At 34.0% G+C, this 19116-nt stretch overlaps 1 pseudogene; it reads right to left on the bottom strand.

Moving 5' to 3' along the window:
• Positions 1-2863: 2863 nt before the first annotated feature.
• The window catches only part of LOC107879120, a 35386-nt pseudogene continuing 19133 nt past the window's right edge, over positions 2864-19116 (bottom strand).

Below are 19116 nucleotides of genomic sequence, written 5' to 3'. Positions count from 1 at the left end.
ATTGGGAGAATGGGAGAAAAAATGTTAGAGTAGAGAAGGGAAAATAGGAAATGAACCTATTTACCCCTATATATTCTATCTCAAGCTGCTATAGTGATATGCTCCGCTATAGCAGGACCAATACCACTATAGTAGTTTTTTGTTTAGATTTTATGAAGCTTTAAATTTTTAAACACCCTACCCTATATTCATGGTATGATGATTCTAGGGTATTTCGAACAATGGAATGATAATTTTTTTGGTTTGGATTGTGCCATGTGAGCATAAAAACCTCTTCTAATTAGACATACAATAGAGTTCTAGTATTTGAATTTTATAATCTTGTCTTGAGCCATTGTTTTCCCTGTGAATTCGCTATTATTACAATTTCCATATTAGGGTTCATGTTTTAATAATCAATTTTTTATGACCTTGTAGGGAGAGTGTTATGTCCAAATCTTGGCTCAGAATGTTCTTTCTTAGATCTTTTGGGGATGGATAATGGGTAAATTTGTATATATTGTAATGACCAAATCCACCAGTACTAGGAAACACCCAGATATTAGTGCAGAGATCAAAATTTTTTTGGACATCATTGAAGCTTACATAGGACCATAAGTACTACAAAAATTTAAGGACTTAAATAATTTGGTCAAGATGATGTCAGCCTACTATAGGCGTGAGCCTTCCACTATAGTGGAGCAACACATTCTAAAATTCCACGTAAGAGGGATTATTTCCCTTCTTCACATTGGGTGAGATAAGCAATGTAGAAGGCATCTAAAACCATAAGGGATATCTCCCATGCCTTGGAACCAAGGAGAAGAGGGGAAAAGGTGAAAATGGGTCCAAACCTATTGATTTTTATGAATAATACGTCTGCAATTTTGAGATTTAATTGTAAATTACATTGGTTCATTCTTCCCAAACTTGGTTGAAATTCAGGTAAGCTAAGTTTAATTATATAGCATAAAATCAATTAGAAAACATGATTTTAATATAGATGGATGTATGGCTTCATGTATAGGCCTTCGGGCACAAAGTTTTCTTGGCTAAAACTTGAGAGAAATTTGGGTAGCGTATAATTATGTGTTGTTTATAAAATTATTCATGTTATATTAATGCATGCTATAAATTTGTGTTTCCCTATCATAGACTAGAATCTGTAATCATGGGATGGATAAATTATCACCTATTAGTTAAACTTTAAGCTAAAAGATGGTACCAAGAAAGGTGTGGGGAGTTGCCAAGCAACCTAGGGTGGTAATCCTAGTTAAAGTCATTGAAGCTTAGTATTGTGGCTAAGACCCCACTTGTAGTGTTGGTGACAATATTGTCTTTTAGTCCAAATTGTGCTATATGTGTGTTTTAACTACTTCATAGTGTGATTTGTAGCGCATGTTCTTTGGTTGGTCAATGTACAATATTTTACAATAATTGTATGACTTGATTGTCTCATTATAAAATATGAAATATTTGGTAATTAGAACATTCTCAAGGGTTACTTGATTGTCTCTTGATTGTCTAATGTGAAATTTGAAATGGTTGATTATCTCTTGATTTTCTCGTGTCTTGGATTTAGTACATGAATGGTAATTTTCCCCTATAAGTTATGTCTAAAGGATGGATACAACATCCATAGATATATGTATGAGGGTTAGGTGAGTTTGACAATTCCATGGGTGAACCGGGGGCTATGAATATATGCTTGATATATGTGAGCATATTTGGAAGTTTATTTGATTCAGTTAATTGTCATATGTTGGATATGGTTGGAGTTAGGTTTTTTGAATTGGTTGTGATTTAATTTTATAATTGCTTATATGTACTGACTTGGCTTGACTGTATAAGACTTAGTGATATTTGGTTGACTTATGATTCTAATCCTAACTATTGTTTGTTGCTTGTATACTAAGTGTATGTTGACTCAAGTATGGGATAATCTAGGGCATTATATTTTAGTTAAGTGTGAACCACGTACGACGTAATCCGTATTTCTTATTAGGGATGACTTGTTAGGGTACCTTTGGTGGTGGAAGTACACATGAAGTTGGGATAAATTAAAGAGTTCTATGTCAGTGAGATAGGAGGGAAACATACACTACAACATTTTAGTCCTGTTTTTACCCTTGTAAATTGTGGTCTAAAGTACCAAAAAGTGTGGTCTTTGATCAAAGGCTACGCTTTTGGACTTTACGCAACACTTTTTGGGGATGGCCTAAAAAGACATAACCTTTGACTTTAGGAGACATTTTTCAAGTGTTGCCATATCAGCTACATTTAAAAAAGTGGCCATTAAAGTGCAAAGGCCACACTTTGGATCTTTTCATTGGCTACACTTTTATCTGATAAATCTACACTTTTAGGTGTTGCCTTTACTTTGTTATTGGGCATGCTTTACAAGCGTTGTCTTGCATAGAACCTCTATAACACTTAAAATAATGGATATTTCTTTATTATTGGTCACACTTCAAAATCATATCCTTTTATACATCCTCTGTGACAACACTTGTAAAATGTAAGGATGTTTTAGGTACATGTCACAATTTAATTAATAAGCCACACTTTTGAAGTGTGGCAGCATTGTCTAAAATTTAATAGTTAAAGACAATTTGATAGTTGAAGACATACTTTACAGAAATATCTTTAGGCCTAAAAATTAATTATTTGGTCCAAATGTATAGATCACTAATCACATTACACATATACATACACATATATAATCTCACGCACCAATTAGCTAATAAATAATTCAAATGCATTAATTTGCAATGAAATTCAAAAAAAATATATCAAAAAAGTTCAGATTGTGAAAAAAGTAAAACAAATAATGACACAAAATAGTAAGTTCTACACTAATGTTTAGACTGCCGTAATGAAACAATCAATAGCTATAGTATGTTGTTACTATAGTAATGAAACAAACAATAACTGGAGTTTTTATTGTTTGAGGTGTAATCAATGGTTCCAGAAGAGGTCATATGCTCCAAAATGTAACATCTTTGTTGAATCCAAAATCAACAAAGATAGCACCAGCAAGGGACTCAATAACATCTCCATGAACCTATAGAGAACCAGATAGAAAAAATGACTAACCCATAATCAAAATCAATTGGCATGCACATATAATACTTTTAATGGGTAAGATTTACATTTTGTTGCAGGTATGCAATATCTTTGGGAAAGTAATTTCAGCGTTCTATCCGAACGTGGACATAAGATCCAATTCCCTAAAATCCTCAACAGTATGACTTATCTGCCTTTTCAGCTCTTGCGAGGCATGAAGAATGTGCTTATGTAGGCCAGCCTTAACCACTAATTGAGCATAGAATTCATTGTTTACAGAAGCAGAACTCATATCAGTAATAAGTCCTGGAGTCAATCTTAGATATTTGAAATAGAGATGTGCAGTAACAGCATAATCTAGCACTGCATTTCCAATAAATTCCAAATACTGCATAACCATAAATCAAAATTTGAATGAAGCTGGTCAAAAAAGGACATATACTAGTTTCAGAACAACAGACTATGAATATAGGCACTAATGAATATATCATGACATATTTTATTTCCTTATTACTAGCAGCTGTATGAGGAACTATCAAGTACTGTGTGGCCTTAGGTTAATGAAATGTTCAAGTTCACAACATCCCCAATTAAAACAACAATACATTTTTGCAAGATAACATTTATATATGAGAATAACCTGATAGCATCGTCGAATCCAAGTAGCATGTAAGATCCATGAGTTTGTGCTTTAACAAACAGAGAAGGATCTTGGAACTTGTAATGTAACAGGGATTCCAAATATTTGACATTGACTACCTTCTCATCATTCATGGGAAAGAGCTTTAGCAGAGGTGCATTAGCAAAATAAATTTTCATCCCAAGCCATTTCATAAATCGTAAAGTCCCTACTTCCCCTCCCGAGCTGAGGTAGGAACCTATTAATGCCTTAACGACATCAGCTACTCTCTTACCTTTGATTTTTAGCTTCCCCCCACTGAACATTTTTACTTAAGGCATCAAGACGTCTTCATCAAAGTTGTGAACTTGAGAATTATCACCAGGAATGAGCCATGCTTTAATATCGAATGGTTCATTATTGATAAATCCTTTTAATCAGAGATATATATTGAAGGTAAACCAAAAGAAGTAAAAGGAAAAAGAATACAAATAGCATTTGCATCCAATAATATACAGTTAAACCAATAATATACAAAGACTCCAGGAACTTAAGAATACACTAGGTTATTTACTTATTTAAGGATTCAAAAGAAGTCACTCAAAATTGATATATCCTAAATAAAAGTAATTCAATTGATGCACAAGCAATGTATGCATATTTTAGAAATATGAATATACAACAATGTTTATTAAATATAATCACCCAGGAAGAGAAGCTGAGCATGTTTACATGCGAGAGTTGGTAACTTTTAGGTAGAGGCAGGATTAATAGTTAATATCAGATCTTTGATTAAAGTGTACATGCGAATACCCCTTGGTTGGTCTTAAACTTTAGTGAGGCATATCAGAAGTAAATAAGTCAGCCATGATTAATAAAGTTATAGAGACATGAAGTTGATGCTACTCGATCACGGTCAAAGAGAATTCTAAAGATACTGACTTGAAATCTGTTACACCACTGAATTTGAAGAGAGAGATAACTAAATAAAAAAATATCACCAACCTTTCTTACAAAGAGCGAGTAAAGAGATGATAAAATCCATAAAGTAATAGTAACCTCCTCAAAAGTAAGATTAACAAGTTTACTGTAATTTAGTAGAACTTGCAAGAGTTCTCACCTATCAGTGTCTAAGTCAAAAGATAACACATTATCATCAAACTCGATCGTTTTCCTAACAACAAGTAAAATCCCATGAAGCTGAAAGTTGTTGTAAGTCAGGTCTCAAGTAAACCAAGTAGCAGTAGTACGCTGCTTTTTAGTCATTACCGCTACGACTAACCAACTCTTCCGGAAAGTATTTTGATTCTTAACCGTATGCATTTGACATTCTGCACATTATAATAAGTTAGAAAAGTTTCTGCACAGTATAATAAGTTAGAAAAGTCAAGTATCACAATCCCAAAAATCCATATTAGATAAAAAAATGTTAGAATTACTGAATTCTTTGCTCATGGCTTCTTCCTCCATGATATAAGGAACAATATTTTATCAGTCAAGGAACCTACATGATGAAGTTCTTTATAAGAAACCAGGCATGCAAGTTGCCTTGCTGCTTTGCTATTCCATTTTAAGGTAATACTTCTTTGCAGGGGCAACTTATGAAAAGTTGTAGGGTGCAGGTTGCTATTTCTTTATCAATCACAAACCTAGGATTGGGTTTAAAGTATCTACAATTGAATTATATGTCAGCCTAACACATAAAATACTAAAAAGATACCAGAATCCTTAAAATATAGCAAGAAATATGCAGTACAAACCATACGATAGTAGCCTTGAGCAATAGAAATGTAACAATAAGACTCTAGCATTAGGGGTAAAAATTGCTCCAGTCCTTTTAACTTTGTAGCAAGGCTTATCATACAGTTCATCATCCAGAAGCAAACATGGAATAGAAGCATGATGCAATGATTCTTGCCATAAAAAGTGATGAGAATCAAGCCCAAAGGGCTGCAATTCACGCCCAATATATGGCTAAATTTCAAGTCCAAAAAGTGGCTGAAGTTTTCACGTAAGTTTGGTTGCTAAAATGGGTTGTTTGACTTCTACATGTTTTCCTAGTTATGATTTCCTAGATTAAGAGTTTGGCATGCCACGTGGTGTCTACTTCACCAAAATGTTCAAGTATCATGTGCAATTGAATGGCCACCTTGGATATTTCTAACAGCAGAGGGGTATTTGAGTTTCTTGGATAAAAGTCGGTGAAATATGATCCTTTTCGCATAGTAAAGGGGCAACTTTGACCTCTTCCAACAAAAAAATTGCTACACATGGTCACCATGTAATAACAAATTTTAGAATGATCAAGGAAAAAGGCACATAATCATTGGCATACCCGCAAGACGATAGACGAGGTAATGAACCCAAAGGCATATTCACCAATGCGTGGATGCCTTATTATGGAGACCTCCTTAAAAGCTTGTGTGTTCTGATCTGCAGTAGGAGGATATGTATCAACCATCACTATCCATCTGAATACTCTTTCATGAAATAGTATAAAATTTAAGCTCCATAAAGCATACATGGAGATATAGCAGAACTAGTTAGCTTTGAAGCATTATAACTATGCCAAACAAATGAAATTCTTTTGATGAACCACTCTCCAAGACCAAAAATTAAAGTCCCCAACCATGATGCCATGAACACCCCAACAAAAAAAATAAAAGTGATTGACGTTATAAATCCTAGTCCTGATCAGAACAGCCATAGAAAAGTTAGGTCATCTTAGATGAAGAGTATCACAAAAAAGAGACTTAACCTAATATTGCTACCATTTACATATGGCACCATAAAACTATCTGCTAATTCAGCTAGAAAGCTTTCTTTTTTAGTGTGACAATGTAATCTATGTCCATTAATTAAAGACACCATGAAATAAGTCAGTGTTATTATCACATAGGAATAAAGTTAGTTGCTTGTGTTTTCATGGAAAAGGGACAAATGCTTACCAAAAACATCAATTCCAAGTTGAGAATAGATTGGAGAGAAAAATCCATCCACGAAATTAATAAACCTCCATGTTATGTAGAAGGTGACAACTATAGGAAATAACATGACACTGTAAAAGGATGTGAGTGAGCAACTATGAGAAAAGTAAGGAGTCAGGAAGAGTGTCTTTCTAAATCTCAGCTGACAATGAAGACAAAGACCAATGTTTATAAACATATCCTGCTATTCTATTCCCATGACACTTACAAGAAGGTAGGGTATAGTGCAGTTAAGTTGCTTCCTAATAATGTTTATTTTGATTAACTTTCATCCCGTGGATTCTTACTTAGTATAAGATAAACAACATATCTGAGAAAGAAGAATTCTATGTTTGTGATAGATGTGATACCTTACGGATTTTATTGTCTTTCCGTAATCATAATTACCAGCAAAGGTTGTAGGAAGTATGGTTTCGAAAGTGACTTTGGTTCACCAGTTCAAGCGGGTTGTGAGATGAGTTAAATGTATTATAGTCAATGAGGATTGATATAATCGACCCAACTTCTATGAGATTGAGGCATAATAGTTGTTGTTGTTTTATTAAATGTTAGAAACAGCCTAGCTACAAGCCTTACCCCCAGTTTGTTTTAACAGTTGATCAAAGTCCTCACAACAACTTTGATATTTTTTGATGTTCCTAGATTAATCATCTCAGTTCTGTTAGCTGAAAAGTATTTCTATTTTAGTCCTCCACGACAGAACCTAAATGCCACAAAGGGATCTTGAAAAGTGCAAGCCCCTATCCCTGTACAGGAGCTAGAAAGTAGATAGTAGAACCCTAGATTGGTTCCTCTGTAGGCCATGAACCCTTTGCTGAAATATTTCTAGTAATCATTCTTATGGAACTTTGTTATTTCTTCCTAAATTTTATTTTCTAAAAGCAAGGAACCAGATAACGAGATACAGCCTATGTCTAGATCAAAGGGAAGAGTGAAGAGAAAAGAACCATTTTTACCATCCATTCATGAATTTGTTAGAAGCCCGGCTCCTAACAACTTTAGAGAAAGTCTGTAGTGCAAAAAACATATATCTTTTGTCAAATAATTAAAAGAGAACTCAAGCTTAAAATGGTAGTATTCAAGGAATAGTATAATGATATTCATCATGACTGGACTAGTCAAGATGCAATAAAGTTTAAGATACGAATAGAATGTAAATGAAATATTCACCGTGACTGGACTAGTCTCAACAAATATATTTTACACTAATTGATACAAGCAATTTACATCTTTTAAGGATGCTATATATCTTTCCATATAACTGAAGGTTTAGTAACTCTAGCAAAAATCCATTATAAGGCTGCATACAATAAGACCGGTCTGACCCTTCATCAAACCCCACATATAGCAAGAACTTAATACACTGAGCCATTGGAGCAAATTTCTGATTTACCACCAAAATAGAGAATTAATGCAAAGTACTATAGGTAATAAAATTTTCAAAAGAAAATAAGTCATTAATGAAAAAACATAACAGAAGTTACCTTGGGTTTCCTAATTGAAACATCAAACATTTGAATGTTGATTTTTAAAGTTTAGATTTTCCTATTTGAAATAGATGTTACAAGAAAACTGCACCTTGCATAACTTATTTTAAATGTAATGGGCACACAATATAATATTATAATATAAATAAGTAAGGATCCTGGGTCATCTCGTCAATATTAAAAAGAATTTTCACGTACTTGATCCGTGAAAAAGAATCAAGCTCACTCAAAAAATTCATATGTTAAAGATATACTTCGCTAACAAACTAAATTTCAAGATGAGATGATCATGCAATTCAACATATAACACAACGTACATATGTGTGTGTATGTGTGTATACATTTATACACCAGCTCACATATTCATGTCTTTCAAATTAATAACACCAACAGATACAATAGCGGGCACAATATTACTTTTGATTAATAGTAGCTTTACTATCGACAAAGTAACAGAGCTTGAATCAGATTATAAACCATCATTAACAGTATTTCATTTTTAAGACAAGGGACAAACCTGATTATAAATATCTAATATAAAGGTTTAAATAAAATGACATACTTGATCGGATCAGTAAAAATTCCTTTTTGATTACAGCTTATTCGGCTTTGGTCTCACGACAATATTGCAAAGTCAAAAAACTCTATTATTATCAATCTATAGTGCTGGTCTGGTGTAGTCAGCATAGTTAATGTTATACCTCAAAAAAACACTAAATTCACTCCTAAGCTATGGATTCACCTTATAGAAATGTGTATAAAATCCAGGAAATCGCCTCATTGATTTTGCAGAAGTGAAATAAAATTTTTACAACAATGGTATAGAAACTTATGTGAAAAATATAGAGAAGAATTAAAAATGGAAAAAAACACTGATAAAAAATTTAGCATGTTGCAAAAATAAAATGTTTGAATTTAGATTGGATTGAATTAGTTATGAGAAGACCATTTAAAAATAGAGAAGTTTTTAGAAAAATTAAAGAATCTTTAATTAGTAATTATTCAGAATATATAAGTCTAAATAAAATAAAAGAAAACCCACATAGTTATCAAATGTCTGTAAGATCAGTTTGAACTTACCAAAATTTGACCTCACGAATGAAATCGCCTCTTAGATTTTGTGGAAGTGACGATGGATGAGATTTTGTGATGAATATTTGCATCCAATATGGTGAATTACATCCAATTTCTCTAATTCATGGATGAATAAACCCTAGGCAACATTAAAAGAGATAAAAGTAAATTACTTCTTCAATTCCCTAATTTTTCTAATTCACGGATGTGGATAAACCCTAGGCAATATTTTACCTCAATGTTATTATGTTTTGTGATTTTTTTGGGTAATTAGAAATGGGAGGGAATTTAATTTTAGGGTTAAAAATATTAGAGGGAATATCATATTTTGGTGTAAATTTTATAAATCGGTTTTAGACTACACTTATAAATTGTATGGCCTACAAGAACCTATGTCCTTATCTATCAACTTACCTAAGTTGATCTTCCTGTTTTTCTCTTATGAAGTGCGCCTTCACCCTTAATCTGAAGAGGGTAAATTGGGGTCTTTGGACACACCCAAGTGTCCACAGGATATTTCTTAACCCTTGCTCTCCTACATAGCTCTATGATCAAATAAGGAAATAAGAGTAAGATCCCGCCCTGGTTATTGAAATGTCTTTTGTCCGAGAGCATAAGACTTCCATTATTCAAAGGAATGTTTTCTAGTATACATATAACCATTCGAGCTCGTGTATCTGAAATATGTCATATTAGTGCATGGGGAAACTCGACTACAAATTATGGCTAACCATATCATCTCCTACGATGTGAAATCATGCAATGATATCCCCATCTTAGTGGTAGCCCAAGAGACCTCTCTACCAGGGTACAACTTTTCAACTAACCATCTCTTTGGTTCACATCCCTTTGCCTCAAACTATGCCATATCCTCATCCGACAACCCATATAGGTCATTTATTTGCTCGGCCCTAAAGTGAGAATTCTTCACCAAAATACTTATAACTAGTTCGCAGAAATATACTATTCTAAGGTTAGCGAAGAACTCTCTCACCCAATGTTGTTTCACCCGACATAGATCCAGGGCAAAGCATCTCCTTCTAGTGGCCACTAATCTATCAAGGAATACCAGGAGCTTTTTCGGCACCTTATCCAAAAATGTGCCCCTCTCTGGATGTAGCTTTGTCTTAGTGAGCCAGCATAGTACAAGGTTTGGCACTCTAGGGCAATGAAAAAAGTTTGGTCACAATCTCCTATTTTAAGCTTTAAAAACACGAGAAAAACATAACAATAATAATTATCAACATTTTTATGTGAAAACTATGCTATGTTATTTAATTAAGCAAATGGGATTGTGTCTTGGTAATTTTTGAGGAAGAAATAGACTTACAAGAATTTTTATCCTCGCTAAAAAATAGCCTCAGATGTTGTGATCACGGGACACTGAGCCACGATCATCCTGAAGCTATCGTGCTCCTGTAATCACAATTATGGTATTTGAGGCATTGTTAGACCAAATTTCTCAAAACTTCAAATTTCAATGCCAATTTGTGTTCCAAATTAAAAATTTACTTTAAGAGTAAGAAACATAGTCCCTAGATACTTAATTGTTCCCTTAGGACATGGGAAAACTAGTAAGGAATTCATTTGGTCAATTAATCAAACACTTGGTATGCACGTACTATTTTTATCAATTTTGAACATATTAGGGTACTCAAGACTTCCCCATCAATGTACACAACAATAGCAACAACAAAACTCACCATCAAGTACAATTAAACCACGTATTTAGAATGTGAATGATAATTTTAGGCCATTCCTAAGACATGAATTTTAAGGCCTGCACGAGCATAAAAGAAAAAATTTGAATCACATACCAGATTGAGAGATGTAGTGGGGATGCTCATACACTTTTAGATGCCAAAAAAAAATAAAAAAATGGGTGCAATTGAGGGTAATTTTAAAGGGAGTTTGAGGGAGAATGTGTTTCGACCATTCATTTAACCAAGTCATGACCGTGGTCACGATTAATGTTCCATGATCATGGTTAGATGGCGATCGCAATATCAATAACACGAGTATCACAATTGTGGTAATTGAGGATATATTTTGGCCCTCTATTTTCCCCTTCTCAGCCCACTACTCAAATTCACTGAAGTTTACTTAACATAATTCAAAACACCTTATATAGCCATAATTTCATGGATTTATCACAAACAAAAATGAAACCTACTCTAGCAATCAAATTCATAAGATATGGCTATTTTTATTGTAATTATGGGTTGCCTCCACACCTAGCGCCTAATTTATCATCACGGAACAACATTCTTCAATCTATAAGTTAGATTCTCGAGGGATCCATTATCAACCTCCTTGTCTACTACATCAATGATGGACACCACTTGTAGTTCCATTAGTTGTTTTTTGATATTACATACCCAAATAGAAACCTCATCATATTGAAATTGGAACTTCATTTTCCCTTGCTCCATATCAAAAATGATCTCTCGGTTGTTAAAAAAGGTCTCCCAAGAATAGTGGGTATTTCATGGTCGATTTGACAATTAAGGGAAACAAAGCCCACTGGCAAACTAAAATGATTGACCTTTACAAAGACATTATACAAGACTCCAATCAATTTCTTGATAGAGCGATCCTTCATCAAGAGACACATTATTATGGGAGTAGGAGTACCCAAACCAAGTCTTTGAAAGATTATATATGGCATGAGATTGATGTTTGTACCAAGGTCACACAAGAATTTTGCAAATATATGTGTCCCAGTAGTTCAAGGGATTGTGAAGGCTCCCAGATCTTTTTCCCGTTCTTCCATAGCACTAGTCATGATAACTCTACAACCATGGGTCACTTCAATAGTGTCACCATCCTCAAGTAATTTCTTGGACATCAATGTCTTCATTAGCTTAGCATAATTTGAATTTCTTGAATGGATTCTAACAATGGGATATTGATTGAAAGATTGCTAAGCTTGGAGAGAAACTTCTTAAATTTGACATTCTCCTATTTTTTATTGATTCTTTAAGGGAATGGAGGAGGGATTTTCATTAGAGACAAAGAGTCACATAGCGGTTCATCACCCTCAACTACCTTAGGAGTTCCCTTCTCATTAACTATCTCTTTAATTATCATTGGTTCTTCATCATCCCCATCTTGAGACTTTGGACCCTCATCATTTGACTCACCCACATTCTTCTTCTTTGTGTTGATTTGATCATCAAGAGACTTTTCTTTGACCCTAAGCTCCTGTGCACCAATTTCTTTACTGCTTTGGGTTACAATTGCTAAGACATGAGCATCATATTTAGGATTTTCCAATATATACTAGGGAGGCCACCCTTAGGCGTAGGATTAAGGACGGTTAAGATTTGGCCAATTTGGGTCTTTAATTTCTTGATTTGAGGTGGAGTGTGATACAAACATTTGGTTAATTTGAGAAAAACCTTATTTTAATTCTCGAACCATCTTGTTCAACCCTTCCACTCTCATTAAGATTTTAGCAAGCACATTCTCTGCTTTGAAACTTTCAGGATCCAAGAGATTTGACTCCTTGCTCTTCAGTCGATCATGGAGGGCATAAATCTATCATACTCTCTATTCTTATACCTCTAATCATAATAACTATCTCCATTATGCCATTTCCTTTATCTATCATAATAGTTCCAACCTTGTTTCCCACCTTGCCTTTGATACGCCGCACGGGAACTCCCAAATAGTTTGCAATGTTTCTAATTTATGCATCAGTATCCCTTACCTCATACTCATCATATCCTTTAGATACCATGGCATTGATGATTTTTTTGGGTGCACCCATCACATGCTTTGTAAGGATGTCTAATTATATCATTATTTTAGCCATATTCTCTCTTTTTCTTTCATTTTTTGCTCTTCTTTCACAATCGAGGCAGTGGGAGAAACTGTGCTACCTCGGTATCTCAGATGCTCCACCCCTATTTTTTCTTTGTGATTTGTTTAAACAAAGACGAAGATACACCATATAACAACCTCACAAGTGATCTACTACCTACATTATCCACCATAGTCTTATTTAGTTGGTCCAACGCCCTATAAAATATTTGGAAGAGCATCTTATCGGGTACTTTATAGTGAGGACATTACACAAGATTTCATTAAATCTCTCCCAAACTTCATAGAGAGGCTCTCCATAGAGTTGACAAAAATTTATAATTTTGTCCTACAATTGTAATATCTTTGATTAAGGAAAATATCGATCTAAGAAAACATCAGTAAGATCGATCCAAGATATGATGGACCCCGTGGGAAAAGACCTCAACCATAAAACTGCCTCACTTATTAGAGAGAACTAAAAAAGGCATAATTGTAAGGACTCTTGTGAGATGTAAGCGATATCAAATGGGACATAGACCTCCACAAAATTATTCAAATATAGATTTGGGTTATTATAAGATTGACCCCTAAAGTGACATTTCATTTGTAGCATGTGTAATATTACACTCATGACGTCGAATACCCCATTCTCTTTATTCAGGGAGATGCAAAAGGCACTAGCACGCCTGGTCCTCATCATCAAGAGGACTAACAAAGGTCCCAACATTAATTCTATGATCGCTTATTGTGTCATGGACACTATTAAAATCTCTTAAGAAGAAACAAAAACAACCAACAAAGTAAATAATAAAAACTATGAGTGAATCCAAAGTTACTATCAACACCATACAAGCAAAACCTAAGTTTTACTCCCCGACAATGATACAATTTTTGATAACGCTCAACTTAAGCTATTATTTTGGAGCAAGGCGATCATAGTCAATATACTATTTCAACTTAAGTTGAGGTTAAATCGAAAAGGAGTGTGACTAGTTTTTAAATCCTATGTATGTTGAAAGTTACTCACCATTGACCCGTAGTGCAACCTTACAACAAGAAATAAATTAAATTTGGGGGCATGATTTGAAATGTGTACTTGTTCATTACAATCTAATGAGAGAAGATTCTTAGGGTTATACATATCCTAAGGTTCATATATACATGGGGGAATAAGGGTTAGTTATTTTCCCAGTCAAAGTTGTGGGTAGGAAAGATTTTAACTCTTAATATGAGCCTTTCAAAAACACACCAAGATACTCTAATGGATTCTTTCAAATACCTTATGAGTGTGCCAATTTCACCAATCCAAAACCTTGATAAAACATCCCTATTTCTTGAATGATGCCAATCAATCTAGCTACAGACATAACATCCTTATTTCTAAGATAATGTTAAGGACATAAGCTGTATTAAATAGTTGCTCACTACTACTCATCACCCACATCCCTCATTCAAGGGTAATGTATGATCCAAGTCCAATTAGGGTTTAGACCTACAACTTTTAATTAAAGAAAGAGTAGTAGCAAAACCCATACCAATAACTAATAATTAGGACTAACAATTAACACCCATACACTTTAACACCCTAATTAAGCATAACCCCAAGATAAATATTTAGCTACTCATAAGAATAGGGAAAAGAGATATACCCATATTAGTACCCAATTCCTCTATTATTAACAAAACAAGAATAAATCTAAAGATCTAATCTCAATTCACAACTAAAATCCCTTGGAAAATTTAGCAACAATTGTCTTTCCAAAATTAGTAGGGTTTTTCTCAATATAAAATTGAATTTTAGTTAGAGATGCCTGAAGCGTGTAAGGATTTTGCCCTTTTGAGGATTGGAACCAGCTGTGTGAATTTAACAATCTACCCCTAAAAGAATTTTGCTCCATCACGATTGCTACTCGCGCAATAGTAGTGAGTCTTTGACGATTACCAAGCTTTGATTGGGTCTTGACTAGTCACGATTGTGAACCTAAGAACATGATCGCAGTTACTGAGGGTCGATCCTTGCTCAAAATTTTACATTTTTTTTACTATCTTTGCCCTTATTGCTCTCTTTAAAGTTTAATTTACTTTATTTTTTCAATTACCTTTATAACCTATAAACCATGGGAATTAGTTCATTCAAATGGAAAATTTGTCTTATTTACATTATTTAACCATATTATTGTGCACCAATTTGGATGTCAATGAGTAATAAATTTATCATTCATCACCGTTGGCATGGGATATTCAATCCTTCGCCAACCTGATGGTTCGTCTTTATATGACATACCCTAGGAGGATTCTTGCTAGTGTTATGGTGAGGTCTTCATTTTTTGACCAAATTCGAGATCATCAGTTTGAGGATAGTATACATTGCTTCCCTCGTGATCAGGTGTTAAATTGTGAGTCCGAGAGGAACACTATAGATTTTGAGGGTATTTTAATATTTGATGGTCACATTTGTGTTTTGAGAATGGATGACTTGATTTTGTTGACTATACATAAGGCACAAAACTCTAGATATTCTATTCATCCAAGCATGACAAAGATATATAAAGATTTAAGATAGCTTTATTAGTGTGTGGCATGAAGAGTGATATGGCAGACTATGTGGCTCATTGCCTTTGTTTTCAGGAAGTTAAGGTCGAGTATCAGTGTCAGGTGGTTTGATTCGGAGATGACCTATTCTCAAGTGGAAGTGAGAGAAAATAACCATAGATTTTGTTAGAGGCTTGCCTTGAACTTCTTGTGGTTCTGATGGTATTTGGTTCATTGTAGATCATTTGACCAAGTCAGCATATTTTATTCCTATTTAGATGTCTTTCAGTGCTGAGAGGTTGGTCCATATCTATGTTTAGGAGATAGTTCATTTGCATGGTGTGCACATTTCTATTATTTTAGAAAATGGTTTTGTGTTTACTTTGAGAATTTAGATGGCATTTTAAGAGAAGTTGGGTACTCAGGTGGATATCAGTACAACCTTTCATCGACAAAATAATGGCCAGTCTAAGTGGACTATTCAGAAGTTTAAGAATATTCTTCGAGATTTTGTTATGGATTTGAGAGGCTAGTGGGAGCAATGCTAAGCCTTGGCTAATTTTACATACAATAACAACTATAATTAGAGTATAGCAATATCTCTTTTAGAGGTTTTATATGGTAGGATATGTCTTTCTTTGATTGGATAGTTTGAGACTTCTTAGGTTTAAACCTATGGTACTAATTTACTTTAGGATTCATTGGATAGAGTCAGAATGATTCAAGATAGGTTGAGAGTAGCTCAGAGTAGGCAGAAGGCCTAGGCAGACCGTAGGCTTCATGCCTTAAGTTTTGGATTTGGTTAATGTGTATTACCCATGAAGGTTGTAATGTGGTTCGAAAAGAAGGGTAAGCTCAGACCTAGATATATTGGACCTTTTGAAATTCTTTGCACTATTAGTGAGGTGACTTATGAGTTGCTCTACCTTTAGATTTTGCTTCTGTTCATTTGGTTTTTTATGTTTCTGTGTTGTGGTGATACATTCCTGGTTTATCTCATGTTCTTAGATAGGACACTTAGTTTAGTTGGATGAGCGTTTGACCTTTGTTGAGAAGACGATGCTCATTTTGGCTAGTGATGTTAGGCAGTTGCACACTTGAGTGATTCCTGTAGTTAAGGTTCAGTGGAGTCACTACCCAATGGAGAAGGTCACTCAGGAGATCGAGAGAATTATGTGGACCCAATACCCTTAACTGTTTAAGACTTTAGGTATATACTAATCCTTAACTTTTTTGGACAAAAGTTTCTTTAATAGTGGATATTGTAATGACACTTCTAGTAATTTTACATATTTCTACTTATTTTTGCCGTAAGATCTTTTCTATAGCTGCCTCAAGTCATTTATAACTTGCTGGAACTGGCAGTTTGTTTAGTCTTTAGAGCCAATTCCCTATTATTAAGTCTTTGCTGGTTCCAAATAGCCACTAGGGAAAAACTATAGTAAAACTACTTCATATGTAAATTTTGACTGTGTCAGTAGCTCTAAAATATCAATTTTGCCTTAGTGAGTTTGGATCTTGAGGCACTCGAGTATTGACCTATTGGTCAAAAAATTAAGAAAATGAAATATAGGTGTGGGACCACACTTGGTTGAAATGACCTCAGATGGAAAATTTAATTATGTCATTGAGTTCAAAAGATTGAATTTGGTGTGGTTACATAGTTCATTTGTGTATGCGAGATTCTAATTAAATCTCGAGAACCTGGTCGAGTCTATTTGGACTTAGAAAAAATCTGGTGCACCAGGTTTCTGGTGCACTATGTTAGCAACAATATTGGCTGCGATAGAAACTTATTCATGTAGGCCTAGATGCTATAATCGTGCACTGATAGTTGAGATCACAACTCACATAATAGAAGAGAGATATCATAATTACGGAGCCTTATGTCATGATTTAAGCCATTTTCACCCATTTCTTGAGAGGATAAACCCTAAATAGTGATATTATGAGGGATTAAAGCTTGGGGTGATTCGAAAGCTTGATTAACTCTTGTTTTTATGATTATCGATTGATTTAAGGGAAGAATTCACCCATTTTTGGTGGATTTTATTGATTTTTTGCTCAAAACCCCAAAATCTTGCGGACTTTATTTTAGCCCAAATTTAGCTTGGATTTTTCCTATTTATAAGGGTTATAATTTCTTGAGTATTTAAGAATGTTGGGTTGGTTTTAGAAATGTAATTTTTTGTAAATGAGACCCACATGGGATTTTGGGTGATTTTTGGACCTGAAGCATAATGGGGAAATATAAGTATCATTATTCTTGTATAGATGAGTAGAATGGTATATGATAGCTTGAAATCTTGAGAAGGCTTCTCGAAAGGAAAAAATGGTGGTTTAGTAGACCGTTGAGCTTTTTTGGCGTTGAGGTAGGCTAGGTTTTCTCCCTTGTTAGATTGAGTTCTTTCATAGTATTTTTATGATATTACGTTAGATTTAAGATAGGTTTTAGATATTGGTATGATGAATTATAATGCTTTAGGTTAGTTTGACTATTTAGGCTAATCAAAATTTATAGATTTGGCATAATTGACCTAGTTGCTCAGGTTTTAGGTGAATTTCCTATTTAGGACTAATTAAGTCTTGTTAACATCTAAAAGTGTTATTAGTTACCTTAATCCTAGTTTGGGTAGAATTTGCCTAAAATGGAACTTCAAGGATTAGAAGCGGGTCCTTGACCCACCTTAGGCTAAGATGCATGTTATCTTATGTAGACCTTTACAAGCTTGTTGGATTCTTGGAAATACTTATTGTGGTGATATTGAGAAACTTTGATAATTGATGTCTATGTTGGTTGATGTGAGGGTTGATGCCTATTATTTATGCTATTACTTATGCTATTGAAGATGTTATGGATCAAGTTGATATATTTATAATTACCAATTTGAGTCCGAAAGATGCATATAATATTGTTATATATATTTACCAATTCAAGTTCGGCTATTGATGATATATTAATTGGTTCAAGTTTGGCTATTGATAATATATTTACCGATTTAAGTTTGGCTATAAATGATATATTTACCAGTTCAAGTCTATCTATTGATTATATTTACAGATTTGAGTCCGGATATGAATATTATGCTATGATGATATACTTACTATGGAATAATGTCATTGGGGGTTTGAGATTGATAATCTAGCTAAGTCAAAATGAGGAAATGGTTATAATGTGGTATGATATAAATGGACACTAGTGATATTATATTTATTCGATAAATAAATGGTTAATCGATGTATAATGATTAGTTGACAAATAATGGTTAGCCTATATATGAGGATTAGTTGCTATATTCTAGATTAGTTGATAACTGTTGATTCGTTTACAAGTGACGAATATGGTAATTAATGTTTATTATGGTCCATGACTTGGATGAATTCCAATTGGATTATGAGAGTTGATAAATGACGGTGGTGGGATATTCTATCTTTGAGTGTACTCTTCAGGTGTATAGGAGTCTGTGATAAGTTATTTACTTGCCATACTAATTGGTGTATGGGCGCCAATTTTCTAGTTATGTTTGCGTGTCCTGATGCTTTATGTTATGTTATGCTATTATTT

This window comes from Capsicum annuum, unplaced genomic scaffold (assembly GCF_002878395.1).
Source record: "Capsicum annuum cultivar UCD-10X-F1 unplaced genomic scaffold, UCD10Xv1.1 ctg2888, whole genome shotgun sequence".
In the NCBI taxonomy this organism is placed as follows: Eukaryota; Viridiplantae; Streptophyta; class Magnoliopsida; order Solanales; family Solanaceae; genus Capsicum; species Capsicum annuum.
This window is presented reverse-complemented; position numbering and strand designations above follow the sequence as displayed.